The 16551-nt window shown below is 37.5% G+C and overlaps 1 protein-coding gene across 4 annotated transcripts in view; it reads right to left on the reverse strand.

The window, feature by feature from the left end:
* Window positions 1–16551, reverse strand: part of FRS2 (fibroblast growth factor receptor substrate 2) — a 112398-nt gene that overhangs the window by 52688 nt on the left and 43159 nt on the right. For 2 of the 4 annotated variants that reach the window (XM_070409750.1, XM_070409753.1), the window contains exons 2-3: window positions 4074–4168; window positions 2562–2603 (exon numbers count right to left, since the gene is read on the reverse strand). The gene's annotated coding sequence lies outside the window, so the exon portion shown is untranslated. Of the gene's footprint in view, window positions 1–2561; window positions 2604–4073; window positions 4169–9252; window positions 9956–16551 lie in introns of those variants that run through there. The other 2 variants (XM_070409752.1, XM_070409751.1) reach the window with 2 other exon arrangements.

Here is a 16551-nt window from a genome sequence, read left to right on the forward strand (position 1 = left end):
ATCTAAAGCAAGTGGCTAAAGATAAAGGCAGCTCATATGGAATTATAAGGAAGAGTAGAACATGAAAAATAATTATATTATTTTATAAAATGATAAAGCCAATCACAATTTTGAAAGTTCAAATTTACTTAAATTGAACTGTAACATCTGAAGCCTTAATATCCAATAAGAAATCAGAGTCAGAAGACCTGTTTATTTTAACATATAGTTTTTGTTATTCTTGAACAACAAAAACATTGCTAAAATTCCAAGTCCTATAATTCCAATCTATTCAACACACTGTGAGTCAATGGATTTATCCTACCACCTACATGTAAATCTCACAGTCTTTCCAAAGGCTCAAATCTAAACTAGGTTTCAAAACCAAGTGGCTATTACATCTGAGAATACTCTAGACCTAGAATGACCTAGGACAGCACTGGATTACTCAAAACCAATCTTAATCTTATGCTTATACCATGAAAGCTGAGCCTGCACCAAATTAATTCTCTTGGGATAAAAGATACAGGTTTATAATATGTATGCCTGGTTTTTATACTACAGATAAATAATTTGGGGATTACCAAATTATTTTGGGGATTAGCAAAGGATTACCATATTCTGCAATATGTGAGATCAAACTACTTATTCCATGCCCACAAAGGCATTCTTATCTGCCATCCATCAAAATTAGACATCTAATCTTTACAGAAAGTACACAGGCATGTTCAAAACTAAAAGATATCTAAATTTATGGCCTTCATTGTAAATGGGAAATATTTATGAAATACATTTCTATATAACAGTGGTAGACAAAATCTATATTAACTTAATAAATGCTTAATGATAGACATATAAAGTCAGTCAATATATTAGAAAGTTGTACATTAATAATAATTGAGCCCTGGTTCATAGGTTTCTGGTTCAATTTCCTTTGTTTTTAGTTGTCAGGATAAAAATTTCATGTCATTGTATCATGCACTACATTAATGTGGAAGACTTAAATTTCATTTGCCAAAAGAACAGAGACAAAGATGTAACAGATCAGGTTCACTAAGATTAGATCCTTTGAAGTTTCTGTTTTTGCTTTAAGCATTGTGGTCCAGGAAAAGAAAGATCTGGATTTCTCCTGCAATCTTTGAGCAGTGCCCTGGAAGATCAGATAGTGCTATACGCAGGTTCAGGATCCCCTTCCTTAACACCCAGAAGTAAAAGGAAAAAACAGGGGAAAAGAGTTTCACAAGAAACTTGAAAATAAAAACTATTGGTGATTTGCCCTCCTTCCTCCTCATTAGTTCCTTTATTTTAACCCTTTGTTCTCAGTTATCAGACTAAAGACTGCCCTGATTAACTAAACCAGTGGCAGTCTCAAAACTATGTGGAAAAGATATGCTTGAGAGACTGCAAGTGACCCTCAGGACATAGTATACTGGAAAAAGTGAATAAATAAGAAAGTTATTGATCTGAATAATTAGCTAAATAAGTATTTGAAGTTAACTGGCTGGATTAATCTGCCGCGATCACCACTACCTATTCTAAAAAGTTCCTGAAAATTTCTAACCAAAGTAACTTAAGGCTGCCAAGAAATTGATTTTAAGTTCCTGGCACAGTTGGTAAGCACACCAATAAGGAGATTTTACTATTGACTCACTTGAACATTTCAACCTTCAAAAGTCAGGAGTATAATAATGTAAATCAATGATGATTTAAAATCCATTCTAAAGGTGATCATTCAGTATTTTTTTTAAACTAGATATTACTCAGTCTTTTATTATCTACCTGGTAAAAAAACATTATACCTTTTTTTTTTTAATCCTCACCTGAGGATATTTTTTTTTCATTGTGATTTAGAGAGGGGAGAGGGGAAGAGGGGATAAGGGGAGAGGACCCTTCAGTCCACAGGCCGACACTCTATTCACTGAGCTAAACCAGTTATAGCGAGCCTGTGTCTTGTTAGCCAATACTGAGGTAGTAAAAGTTTGCTAATAAATCTGTGAGAATCTTGTAATAATCAAGAAAAGATGTGAAATAAAGATTAGAAAAGAATTTTAAAATCAAGAACAATTGCCCAGCTGGTGTGGCTCAGCGGTTATGCATTGACCTATGAACCAGGAGATCATTGTTTGATTCCTAGTCAGGGCACATGCTTGGGTTGCAGGCTATATCCCCAGTAGGGGGTCTGTAGGAGCAGCCAATCCAGGATTCTCTCTCATCACTAATGTTTCTATTTCTCTCTCCCTCTCCCTTCCTCTCTCTGAAATCAATAAAAACACTTTTCTTAAAAAAGTCAAGAACAGCCGAAACCGGTTTGGCTCGGTGGATAGAGCGTCGGCCTGCGGACTGAAAGGTCCCAGGTTCGATTCCGGTCAAGGGCATGTACCTGGGTTGCGGGCACATCCCCGGTAGGAGATGTGCAGGAGGCAGCTGATCGATGTTTCTCTCTCATCGATGTTTCTAACTCTCTATCTCTCTCCCTTCCTCTCTGTAAAAAATCAATAAAATACATTAAAAAAAAAAAAAAGTCAAGAACAATTAAGCCTGTATTCAACTATATTTGGTTTATTACTATATTAATTTCTTACCTTGTGGAATTCTCTTCTGAGGAAAATAGATACACTTTGTTCCTAAAAAAAATTCAGGTAGAAAAGTTGAAATGTTAGTTTCAAAACAGAAAAGTCTCTTGAAAGTGAAAAGTTACAAAATGCTAACATAGTACATACAGACTATTATGACACTTGATATTACCAAAGCTTAAGTAACAGACAGTAAATCTCTAACAATAAAAGTACTTTATTATTTTTAAGAAAATATCTACATATATAGAAGCCTAAGCGACTGTTACGACCAACGACCAGTCGACTGGTCGCTATGGCAATGCACTGACCACCGGGGGGCAGACACTCAACACAGGAGCTGCCCCCTGGTGGTCAGTGCGCTCCCACAGCCAACCTCCTGGGGTCGGCCAACCTCCCACAGCCCCCCCTTACCCTCCCAGCCGGTCCCTATCACCAGCCAGGCTGAGGGACCCCACCTGTGCACAAAGTTGTGCACCAGGCCTCTAGTTTATTATAAATGTATTTCTTATCATTAAAAAAAATACTTATTCTACTGCCTATCAAATCACTTTTTCTAGGTACATAATATGGCACATTTTCATATTCTACAATATTATTACTCAACTGGGTTTACTTTAGTCAAAATTTGATATTCTGAAGGGTACTTTTGGGGTTTAATCTACATGTCGTAAAATTCATCCTTTTAATGTATAAAATACAGTGGTTTTTACTATATTCATAAAGTTGTGTAACCTTTACCACTAATTCCAAAACATTTTCATCATCCCCAATAAAAAACCCTGTACTGAAGCAAACATCCCCCCCCCCCCCCCCCCCGCCAGGGAGAAACATCTGAAACAATTTAATTTTTAAAAATATACAAGAAGCATACTCTACAACACTATGATCAAAATTGTTTTCTTTTAAATGTGTAGAACAAAGACTGGTAGAGAAAAACAAACATTCTAAAATTATAAGAGTAGTTATGTTGGATAATGATATTATAGAGACTCTTTTTCATATATTTCTTCTAAGGCTATGATTGTATAATAGTACCTTTATTGTTCTTAAAAGGTACAGCACAGCCCCAGCAGGTTTGGCTCAGTGGATAGAGCGTCAGCCTGCGGACCAAAGGGTCCCGGAGGGTTTGATTCCGGTAAAGGGCATGTACCTTGGTTGCAGGTTTCTTCACAACCCTGGCCCTAGTGCAGGAGGCAACCAATCGATGTGTTTCTCACATGGATGTTTCTCTCTATCCTTCCCTTTCTCTTCCACTCTCTCGGAAGATCAATGGAAAGAATATGCTCAGGTGAGCTTTAAAAAAAACAACAAAAACAAACAAACAAAAAAAGGTACAACACCGTCATCATTTTCTAGAGCTATATGCTAAAATTTGTACTATAATCCACAGTAAAAAACAACAAGACAAATACAAATTGAAACTTTTAAAATATCTCACTGTGGTTTTTTTTTTAGTAAATGTTTTTCTAAGTAGATAAAATAAGTATAAAGTTAAAGAAAAAAGTTGGCCACACTTACTAATCTGGTTGAAAAGCCACAGCTGCATTTTACTTTATGACAAATTGGCTGTTTCATCACTTTGCATCTGGGCATCTACTTCTCCATGGTCATTTCTGAAATAAAGATACAATAATTAAGAATATATTATAACAAACATGAAATCTTGAAGGGCAATTATCTAAACTTCAGTGACTACAGGGAACCATCAAAACAGTTCTTGAGCAACCTCATAAAAACAGTAACAGGACTGAGGGTAAGGTGGGATGGATGAAATACAGGCTATCGTCCCACAGGCCCAGAATTCCATAGTTATGTTACAATTACTGCATATAGAAATCCACGACCTCTTTTCAGTCCTAAATCCCTTTCACCCACCAGGGTCTTGCAATTCCTAAGAATGCCATTTATAGACTGGAAAAAGAGAAAAGGAAGATGCAGAAGAGAAGTTGAAAAACTAAAACTGCACAGTTGAAAACAATAAATTGCTTGTTATGCTTGTTTGTCTATTTCCTCCTCACACTTATAAAGTAAGCTCCAGAGATTTTTGTTAGTTTAATTTACTGATATTTTTCAAGCACCTAAGAAAATGATTGCCTAGTTAAGTGCTCAGTAATACTTACTGAAAAAAAATGAATAAATTGATGAATGATTTAACCTTACAGTATTTCAAAACAGCCAAGTGTCAAAATGGCATCTCTTCTACACATACACCACTGATGCTAATGCCAACTACATCATCTTTGTTGCTTTGTTGTCCAATAAACAAAGTCCCTAATTAAAAGACAAGACATGATCCCAACCTTCAAGGAACAGAAGAAAGGCATGTGTCACTTTGTAATTGTATTAGTGCAACTTTTGGGAAAGACTACTGAAAGGGGAATTGCTGGACATGTGATTGTGCTAAAATTGTCAAATGGTGTGGGTGAAGGTCTTTTTCTTTTTTAAATATGTATGTTCTTAAAAGTGCTGGTTGTTAAGACAGTTAAGAATATAAGAGAAAATCTTTCATACAGAGTGAAAAGTTGACAGGTCTCAAAAATAACCCTCAAGGAAACTTGGAGCTCCTTTCTATCCTATAGCTCATCAGTATTCCACAAAATGCTACACTTCTTGTAAAAATTGGGGGAATGCAAATATTGATACAAATTTGCTTTTTTTTCTTTCAAAAAGAAGCAATGGAAAGATAAATTGAAACCATTTTTAAAGTTATCTATTAGAGAAAAGAGAAAACAGGGTAGAAGGATAGAAATGGAAGACTTCTCAGAATAAACCTTATTTTACAATTTTTACTTTGAAGATGTATTTTAAAATCAAATGAACATCAAACTACCATTGCTTGAAACATTAAACACATAGGACATCTTTGGATGTTGCTAGGGCACTAACTTATTATCTGACATTTGATAAAGGGGAATAATCAAGCATTTATCCTGGCTTTCTTGTATGAAAAATACCCCAGGGTAATCAAGAAGTCAATAATCCTTTTTTATAGGATTCCAAATTTAAATATAAAAGGAATGGGAGGATTGGAAAATCGGCATTTTGCCCAGCCAGCATGGCTCAGTGATTGAGCGTCAACCTATGAACCAGGAGGTCATGGTTCAATTCCTGGTCAGGGCATATGCCCAAGTTGCAGGCTTGATCCCCAGTGTGAGGCGTGATTCTCTCTCATCATTGATGTTTCTCTCTCTCCCTCTCCCTTCCTCTCTGAAATCGATAAAAAAAAAAAAAATTAAATAAAAAGAAAATCAGCATTTTGTAACCCCTAATGAAATAGATATTTAAAAATGATCAATGAATGTTAAAACCATTAGGTAAAAGGCTGGTGGGAAACATTATAATGGATAAATCAAGTTGACAAAACTTGAACCCAGTGATTAATCCTAACACCATTAAAAATGGTTCAACCAGATATTATGTGCAGAAGTACTCATCACTATCCATTAAGTATTCATCCTGGGAGCTCCAGTTCCAAATGATATCCACCATATTACCACTCCTATCACCATGGACCAAGCCACCTTATTTCTCGCCTGCATTACATAATTGTTTCCTATCTGATCTCCCACTCCCTTGTTCACCTCAACAAAGCAGTCAGGTTAGTCCTTTTCAAAAGAAAGTCAGACCATGTCATTCCTCTGCTCAAAACCCTCTAACTCAGGGGTCCTCAAACTACGGCCCACGGGCCACATGCAAATACAAATATTGTATTTGTTCCCATTTTGTTTTTTTAATTCAAAATAAGATATGTGCAGCGTGCATAGGAATTTGTTCATAGTTTTTTTTTAACTATAGTCCGGCCCTCCAACGGTCTGAGGGACAGTGAACTGGCCCCCTGTTTAAAAAGTTTGAGGACCCCTGCTCTAACTGAATCCTACTCACTAGTATAAAAGCCAAAGTCCTTAAAAAGACATAGGACCATTGTGTGAAATTTCCCTTCTCCATCTCTCTAACCTCACTTCCTACCACTCTCCATGTTGTTCAGTCCATTTTAGCCACATTGGTCTCTTTCCTGTCCTTAAAGGCATCAAGCATGTTCTCAGGGCCTTGGGATTTGTCTTTCCCTCTGACTATGACACCAGATATCTCTTAGGCTTATTCCTCCTCCACCTCCCTTAGAACTGTTTTTACAAGTTATCTCAAAAAGATATAGCCTTGTTCCCTAGGCAAGCCCAAAACCTCTGAATCAGATTTTCCTATCTGGGAGAGAATATGCTAGGAAAAATCAGCCATAAATTTTGGAGACGACAATCATTTGAAACTAGAAAGGAGGGGGTTAAAGATTTAAATCAAATGGCTTCTATTAAAAAAAATTAGCAAAATAAATAGCATTCCCTTTCCTCCCACTCCTTTAAGGATTTCTGTAGGGATTACATGATAAAGTTCCAATTAATCTCAGGAAAAGTTTAACTACTTTCAAATGTATCTGCTACCTCAGGCACCATGACCACCAGAAAGAATCAAAAGAACTCGCTAACTAACATGACTAGACTAGCTATGACATAGTTGGGATGTTTGAACTTAATTATTTTTCTTTAAATAAACAAGCTCCCTCTGGAGTAAGGCCTACTCTGTTTTAAACATCTTATGGCTGCCAAGCTTCAGGGTCTTAAGAGAGATAGCCAGGGGACAGAGAAAACAGCCAGTATGACTCAGTGATCACATTTAATAGTCTCTGAGACCAAAACAAAGATACCAGTTCTGGCAAGAGTTCTCTAGAATTGCCCCAAAACTGACTTATCCACATACCTTTCATCTGAACAATTTCTTTTTACTTAGTTTAAGTTTCACAAAGCACTTGTTATGTGCCTATGGACCTTAGGTACAAAAATAAACCAAGAGGACAATGAAAACAATCAGCAGGGGTTCTAAGAGTTGGAGGATGAAATTTAATGTTAAAATCTGTTTTGTTTGGGGAGGAGGGAAGAACTCTTGAGTATTTTTTGCAGAAATGCCCCCACTCATTTGAAAATCAGACTTTAACAAGTCCAGTCACTTGAAAGAAGGTTAGTAATTTTAAAGTATCCTTTATTGAGCAACTCTGTGTGCCAAGTATTTACATTAGTTCACAATTCTCAGAATTTCCCTATGGGAAAGGTATTAACAAAGCATGTGGAGTGGTTAAATATTTTGTCCAAACCAGAAAGAGACAGTGCCAGGATACAAAATGTCAGTCTTTCTTTTTCACTATTATAATCTGCAGTAAACTGGAATGAAAATATTAGTCACAAATAACACATTTGCCCCACAGGAGTAACATAAATCTAGGCTGCTCATTTAAGAAATTTTGTTCCATTGTTCCAAAGTTGCTTTAAATAAAAAGGCAAAAGGGAAAGGTTTATTGTTACACATTAATAAGTAAACTGTGACATTACAGGAAATAGGCCTCTGTAATCCATCTTCAGCACACTCAACTTTTTTTTTAATACATATTTTATTGATTTTTACAGAGAAGAAGGGAGAGGGATAGAGAGTTAAAAATATCGATGAGAGAGAAACATCGATCAGCTACCTCCTGAATGTCCCCTACTGGGGATGGAGCCCACAACCAAGGTACATGCCCTCGACTGGAATAGAACCCGGGACCCTTCAGTCCTTGGGCTGAACCAAACCGGTTAGGGCACATAATCAACTTTTAATGGAGGAAACTAACAGCATGTTGCCAGTCGGTTACTGAATTTTCCCAGGGCAAACAGGATGTAGGGAAGAAGGGAAAGGGTATAAGAACAAAGAACTGTATACTAGGTTGTACCAGTTAATAATGCGGATTTTTTTCAATAGGTAGTTAAACATATGTTGATATATATGCGATTTGATATGTATACTATTTTGTTGTATTTACAGCATTTAAAACTTCATATGTCAAATTTGCTGAAAGTGTTAACATCACAGATATTTTTATGCTTAAAAATGTAGAATATCATGCCAAAAGAAGAGCATTTGCGGGATGTTTTAATTAAGTTATGGTATTCTTCGGGAAGCTTATGGTGAACATGTTCCATCTCAAGATACTTGTGAACGCTGGTTTAAATGCTTTAAAAGTGATGATTTCAATGTAAAAGACAAAGAACGTCCAGGTCAACCAAAAAAGTTTGAAGACCAACAAATGCAAGCATTATTGGATAAAGATGCATGTCAAACTCAAAAACAACTTGCAGAAAGATTAAACGTTGCTCAGTAAACAATTTCCTATCATTTACAAGCAATGGGAAAGATTTTAAAGGAAGGAAAATGGGTGCCACATCAACTGAACGAAAGAAAAATGGAAAACCGAAAAGTCATCAGTAAAATGTTGCTTCAACAGCACAAAAGAAAGTCTTTTTTGCATTGAATTGTGACTAGTGATGAAAAGTGGATTTATTTTGAGAATCCCAAATGCACAAAATCATGGGTTGATCCAGGTCAACCATCAACATCGACTGCAAGGCCAAATCGCTTCAGAAAGAAGACAATGCTCTGCGTTTGGTGGGATACGGAAGGTGTGGTGTATTATGAGCTTCTAAAATCAGGTGAAACCATTAATACTGATCGCTACTGACAACAAATAATCAGTATGAACCATGCTTTGATTGTGAAACGACCAGAATGTGCCAGAAGACACGGCAAAGTAATTTTGCTTCATGATGACGCACCATCAAACACTTCAAAACCAGTTAAAGACACGTTAAAAGATTTTGCCTGGGAAGTATTAACCCACCTGCCGTATTCACCAGACCTTGCTCCTTCAGATTACCACTTGTTCCGATCGATGGCACACGCAACTTTCTGAGCAGCACTTCAAAACATATGAAGAAGTGGAAAATTGGGTCTCTGAGTGGTTTGCCTCAAAACAAGAAAAGTTCTATTGGGACGGTATCCACAAATTACCTGAAAGATGGAGGAAATGTGTAGCTAGCGATGGACATTACTTTGAATAAAGCACTTTTGATGTTTCTCTTGAAATTATGGTGTTTTCTTTGATTATAAAATCTGCATTATTAACCGGTACACCTAGTACATGACCAGCAACACATTTTCCAGGAAGATCCACCCACCACAACTAGACAAAGGTAGGTGGAGACAACTAGAAAAGTCCTCAGCCCATTTTTTTTTTTTTTTTTTAAATAATCCAATAGGAGGCAAAAAGACCTAGGTGAAGTACAGGTAAAACTATTAACCCATAGTACTCAGCCCATGAGAAACCGGGGGAGGGATTCTTGCACACTAGGAATAAATAGCCTTTGATCACAGCTCCAAGTGTGCCTGTTCAACCAGACATCTGATCTTGCAAGACCACATTACAAGTTTCATTTTTGCCATACTTTGTGTCTCTGAGCCTGTTATTTGAATTCGGACAGGTGAGCATTTCTCACAGCATTAAAGGGATGAATCACAGGAATATGCTACATTTAGGTCTAAGGAACTAGTAAGAGTAAGTTAGGCATAGCACAGCTCACTACTTACTATTCATATGATTAACCTAATCACTTCTAAGTGATAGCTATTCCATTATTGGTTTCCAACAAATAGAAAAGTAGAACCCTTGTCACATGAAAGAACCTTCAGTCAACCCATATCCCAAATATTCAATATAAGCTATACCTGTTTTCTCTGACCTGCAGCTATATAATTCTTTCTCGTGAAATACACAAAACTTTTAGTTACAGCCATCGGATAATTCAAAGGAATTCAGTAACCCTCCATAATTTGTGTCTCCTTCATTATACATAAAGAACTTAATAGTCTATATTTAAGTAGCATGTAGCGGGGTGAAATGCTGGGAAGGAGGATAAGAAAGACAAAACTCATAAATTGGCCATATTAGAAATAAGAGAACAGATTTTGAGAGTAGGAAACAATAAACTTGTGAAATCACTTTATATTTTACAGGTGGAGAAACTACAGCAGCTTATAAGCAAGGACAGAACTTTAGTTCACATTATAAGTGGTATCCCCCTCCCCCCCGCCCCAGAATCATTTATTCCAACAAATCTATAGGTATTTTAACTTAATGCATACATATGTAACCAGACAGACTGCAATGTTGAAGAGTTTAAATGAACGCATGAATTCTGAGTATATAAGTTAAGGGAGAACAGAAATGGCCCATGAGTCCTTTAGGAATGACAGAATTCAATAAGTAACCTGTTTCCTTGGGGGTAGCTCTTTAGCACAGCCGGGGCTAGAGGGTTCACTGCTCTGGCCCAGCATGACATTTCTTCTATGACTAATTAAACTCATCATTAGCTAATGTCCATAAAGATAAGAAACTGTGGCCCTGGCAGGTGTGGCTCAATTGGATAGAGTGTTGTCCTGTGAACCGAAGGTTCAATTCCCGGTCAGGGCACATACCCAGATTGTAGGTTTGATCTCTGGTTGGTGCAATGTACGGGAGGCAACAGATCAATGTTTCTCTCTCACATCGATGTTCATTCATTCTTTGTTTCTTTCTTAATTTCTTCCTCTCTCTTTCTCTCCCTCTCCCTCCCTCCCTCTTTCTCTCTCTCCCTCCCTCCCTCTTTCTCTCTCTCCCTCCCTCCCTCCCTCCCCCATTTCCTCTCTCTCTAAAATCAATAAAAACATGTTTTCGCCCCCCAGCCAGTTTGGCTCAGTGGATAAAGCGTTGGACTGCGGACTAAAGGGCCCTGGGTTTGATTCCAGTCAAGCGCACATGGCCGGTTGCGGGCTCAATCCCCAGTAGGGGGCGTGCAAGAGGCAGCCAATCAATGATTCTCTCTCATCATTGATGTTTCTATCTCTCTCTCCTCCTCCCTTCCTATCTGAAATCAATAAAAATATATTTTAAAAAATAATAAAAATCTAAAAATAAGTAAAAACATGTTCTCTGGTGAAGTTTTTTTTTTAAAGAGCAGCTGACTGAACATAATGTCATTAATATATTAAAAAACATGTAATAAAAAATAAAAATCTTACCTAATAATAGACAAATGTAAATTAACCATCCCTCCACTACCTTACCAGCCAATCAGGATAGTACGCAAATTAACCCAACAAAGATGGCGGTTAATTTGCATACATAGGGGCGAAGCGGCGGAGCAAAGACTGAAGGCTCCGTCTGGAGCCCCGAAGACTGAAGGCTCTGTTGGGAGCGAAGGCCTGGGTCCCGGGTGCTGGAGGAAAACCGGTGCCAGCAGCCAGGGGAAGGGAAGGCCTATTGCACGAATCTCTTCGTGCAACGGGCCTCTAGTAAATAAATAAAAAGATAAGACACTGTATATACCAACATCCTGGATTCAACCTAATAGCTTAATAAATGGACTATTGCCCTAGCTGGTTTGGCTCAGTGGATAGAGCGTTAGCCTGTGGACTGTAGGGTCCTAGGTTCGATTCCAGTCAAGGGCACATGTCTGGGTTGCAGGCTCAATCCCCAGTAGGGGGTGTGCAGGAAACAACCCATCAATGATTCTCTCTCATCATTAATGTTTCTGTCTTTCTCTCCCTCTCTCTTCCTCTCTGAAATCAATAAAAATATTAAAATAAAATAAATAAATGGACTATTGCCCATTTGAAGATTGCTGGTCCACTAAAACAGTTCAGGTGGGGAGGTGAGGACAAAAAGCATAGTATATTGAATATTAAAAATGTAATGCTTAAAGAGGATAAAAATCACTTTTCATTTCACGGACATTTACCTTATATCAAATACTTCTCTAACACTCAACCCACAAGTGGACAGTCTACAACAAGCATGTCAAACTCGTGGCCCACATTTATTTGGCCCGTGTTAGCCTGTGAGTTTGACATGCTTGGTCTACAAGAATGTGTGTGTGGAAGGGCATTTGATCTACTCACTTTAACAAAAATTATAGCTGCCCATTTAGTCCCAAAAGCACAAGTGAATAAAATTACATTATTATAAAATGCTGCTTGGGTAGCATAGAAAAATCTGCAGTACAGACAGACTTGTACTAAATGAATAATTAACAAGAAATTTATGAGGAATAGTCTATCGTGATTGACATTATAGTAACTTACGGGAGTTTCTTTACAACTTTTCCCCCAAAACCAAATTGTATATATATATGTCCCAAGTTAAATAACAGCTCCTGTTTATACCTCCTAGATAGCAAATATTTTTTTAATTTTCAAATAGAAGTACACCAATCGATTTAAAATACAAACTGGTACAGAGGCTTAAAACTTATGGTTTATTCTAGAGATAGCATTAATTCTAACTTAAAAAAAGGGGGTTGGGGGGCTTCAATGACTTTCCGAAAACAGAGGGAAAATTTCATTGTTTTTCAACCATTACAAATAACAAAGGGTACCACTTGAGCCAAGCCGGTGTGGCTCAACCTATGAACCAGGTCAGAGTTCCGGGTTCGATTCTTGGTCAGGTCACATGCCTGGGTTATAGGCTCAATTCCCTGTGGGGGGGTGTGCGAGAAGCAGCCTATTAAGGATTCTCTCTCATCATTGATGTTTCTCTCTCTCTCTTCCTCTTCCTTCCTCTCTGAAATAAAAAATATATTTTAAAAAAACTACCACTTTGTAGGATAACGTGTTCCCAGTCCTTCAGTATATATTTGTCTGATACTCCCGTGTGTGTGTGTGTGTATCACTATGGCACTTAGTACATTGCATCTTACTTATTTACGTATTTGTCTTCCATACTAGGCCCTGCCTTGGTCTTGGTCATTCTATGTCCCCTCTCCTTGTTGACCTGACTCTCTTACACTCAATAAATGGTTTCCAAACACTGATAATCAGAGAGACAGAATTTTATCAGGTTCGAGTGTGTGGCAAAGTGAATTACAGTAAATTACTAAATGAGAAAAAGAATCAGAAATTATTCAATTAGTTAAAAATAGATAAAATTAAAGCCACAAATTTTCAACTTCCTTTAAAATGCCTAAATACGTATACATGCCATACATAAGATTTTAATAAACTTAGTAGAGTCAACCTGACAGATTTATTTACAGGATTTTGAGCTAAATATGTCAGGGGGAATTAAAACAGTTTAGTACAGAGGTTATAAAATCATAGTCTTTGGAATTAGAGCTCTGAGATTGTGTCCCAGCTCTGCCCTGATTAACTATGATCTTGAGTAGTTACTCTCTTTTGGCCTATTACCTCATGTCTAACTTGGGGATGATGTGCAATAATCTTGTAAGACATTTAGCATAGTGCCTAGCACATAATGAAGGCTCAATACATATCACAGCTAAAACATCAGAGGTACCCTAGCTGGTTTGGCTCAGTGAATACAGCGTTGGCTTACACAATGAAAGGTCGTGGGTTGGATTCTGGTCTAGGGTTATGTACTTTGATTGCAGGCTCAATGCCTGGCCCCAGTCAGGGCCTGTGCCCATGTGTCTCTCTCACATTGCTGTTTCTCTGTCTCTCCCCATCTCTTCCACTTTCTCTAAAAAAATAAATGGAAAAATATCCTCGGGTGAGGATTAACAAACAAAAATAAAATAAAGCATTGGGTGCAGTGGACATCTTTCCTTCTTTCTGTCTGCCTTTCTCTTTGTGAGTTTGGGAACTTCCCCACTTTATGATTTCAAAAGGTCAAATAGTTTTCTACATCTTAAATTTGAGAACTTCCTCTCATCTTATAATTTCAAATGGTCAAACACTTTCCCACATGTCCTACACATGGACTCTGCCAAACATATATGCCCAGCCCAGACTAGAAATGGGCAACTAGTGAGCAAGAAAAGTGGAGACCAGAAGGAACTCTCTCTCACACTAATAGTGGAATAATTGCAGCCAGGTCAAGTCCAGGGCAGAGGTGGCAGCACTTACAGTCATCCAGAGCTACAGTCACTGGGGCAGGCTGTGGCGTCTATCAGTCTGTCTCTAAATGGTGCTGGCATCCTCGTGGGAATCATTGTGCAATGTGATTTGGGGCATTGTTTCTGGCGGCTTAAGTCCTAAGTCTGGTTCTCTAACCCATGCAACAATTGATGAACCACTGAGCTCTACCCAATATCCTTTTTAAATACATGATATGCTTGAATTGGATTTTACTGCCACCAAGAATTCTGACACACATCAAGTAGGGGTAAGATTTATTCTTATCTGCCTCACCTCCACAGGGAAAAAAAGATTATTTTTAATCTCTCCAAAGAAACACAAAAGCGTTGTTCACATTCAAGCATGGATTTATCCTGTGCAGTCTTGGAAAACTTATTTTTATAAATTTGAATAATCATTTTCCTAATTTAGAATATGAGAAATGTCTAACCAATTTTAAATTTATTTCAAAGGAACACAGTTAAAGAGAAGTGATGACACAGGAAAACACCTATATGTAAGGAGTAACTACCACTGAGGCAACAGAAATTATTCCAACGTTCCCAAAACCTCGCTCTACAGCTTTCTTCCCAGCAGGAGCTTTTCACTTGAGGTTCTATAACCAAGGAATTCCCTCTGCCTCTCAAGGATCATTTTAGGGTAAAAAAAATGTTTAAATTATTATCAAAAGGCTTTAAATATTCCTCTTTTGTTTTAACAACTCAGTAAAGAATCCACATAACAAAACTATTCAATTCTCTGTTAAAACCATACATAGCAAGTCAGTGCCTCATTGCCATAGGCTGATTTTTTAGTATGTAAAACACATGCCTCATCTCTGCTAGATTTTTCTGCAGAGCTATTTCATAGTTCAGTACTGCTTTTTCCACTGTTTAGAATGTTAAAGCTAAAATCCGTTAACTTTTTTTTTATTATTCATTTATTTATATTACTTTGTTAATATAAATGTGATACAAAGTTTATAGGGAGGGTGAAACTGGAGGGTTAGATGTGTTTTTTTCTAAATTTCAGAAGCAAGTCACTATATAGAGCTGAAACTATCCTATATAATAAAAGGCTAATATGCAAATCGACCAAAGGGCGGAAAGACCTTGCGCTCCCACAGGGTGAGCACCGCTCAGCCAGAAGCCAGACTCACAGGCCTAAGCTGTCAGTCAGACATTCTCCGAGGGCTACTGGACCGCGAGAGGGCACAGTCTGGGCTGAGGGACACCCCCCCTCCCAAGTGCACAAATTTTGTGCACCGGGCCTCTAGTGTTTTAATAAATAAAAGAACAATCTAAACAAAACCAAACATAGCTTTATTTTTTTTAAAAAGTGATTGTCTTTTCAGAATAAAATTAAAGGGGAAAAAAATCAAGCACTGGAAATGTATCTTGATGTCTAATATCTACCTAACATTAAATACAGTAAAAAAAAAAAAAAGAATTTGGCAAAGATTTGGGGTGGGGGGAGAAGGCCATAGAATTTTAGGGTTTCTGATAATTCTGCATCAGAGCTATGTTAGACAGAAGTAGTCCAGGTCTTGAGAGTTAGCAACTTACCCAAGGAGTGTATCTTCTGATTACTAGCATCTGAATAAAACATCTTTAACAGTATGGAGTTTCCTCAAAAAGTTAAAAATGGAACTCCCATTTGGCCCAGTAATCCCACTTCTAGGACTATATCCCAAGAAATGAAAAACACCAATCAGAAATGATATATATACCCCCGGTGGGGTCTTACCCGAGGTGGGAATGACTGGGGGATGAGGAGAGGTCAATCGGGGAAAAAGGAGACATATGTAAAACTTTAGACAATAAAAAAATAAATAAAATAAAACTGTAATCCTATTGCTCTTCCCCCCCCCCCAAAAATCTTTAGCTTGTCCTTCAAATTAAGTCAAAATAAAGTCAATTGAATACCATCTGATATTAATGCCTGCATTTAAAATAACCAAAAAATTAGTAAATCCAAGGCAAGTGATTTCAAAATCCAACTGTTATTAACCTTCAATATAAATAAAATTCTGATTTATGTTAATTTATAAATACTCTGGACTTATCAATATAGATAGTCACCAAAAACATAAAACCTGCCCAGCCAGTATGGCTCAGTGGTTGAGCATTAATCCATGAACCAGGAGATCATGGTTCAATTCCTGGTCAGGGCCCAGGCCCAGGCCTTAGGCTTGATCTCCAGTAGCGGGTGTGCAGGAAGTAGCCAATCAATGATTCTCTCTCATCATCAA

The sequence above is a fragment of the Myotis yumanensis genome, unplaced genomic scaffold, assembly GCF_028538775.1.
Source record: "Myotis yumanensis isolate MYYU_CA2020_CCGP unplaced genomic scaffold, mMyoYum1.0.hap1 SCAF_3, whole genome shotgun sequence".
Lineage (NCBI taxonomy): Eukaryota > Metazoa > Chordata > Mammalia > Chiroptera > Vespertilionidae > Myotis > Myotis yumanensis.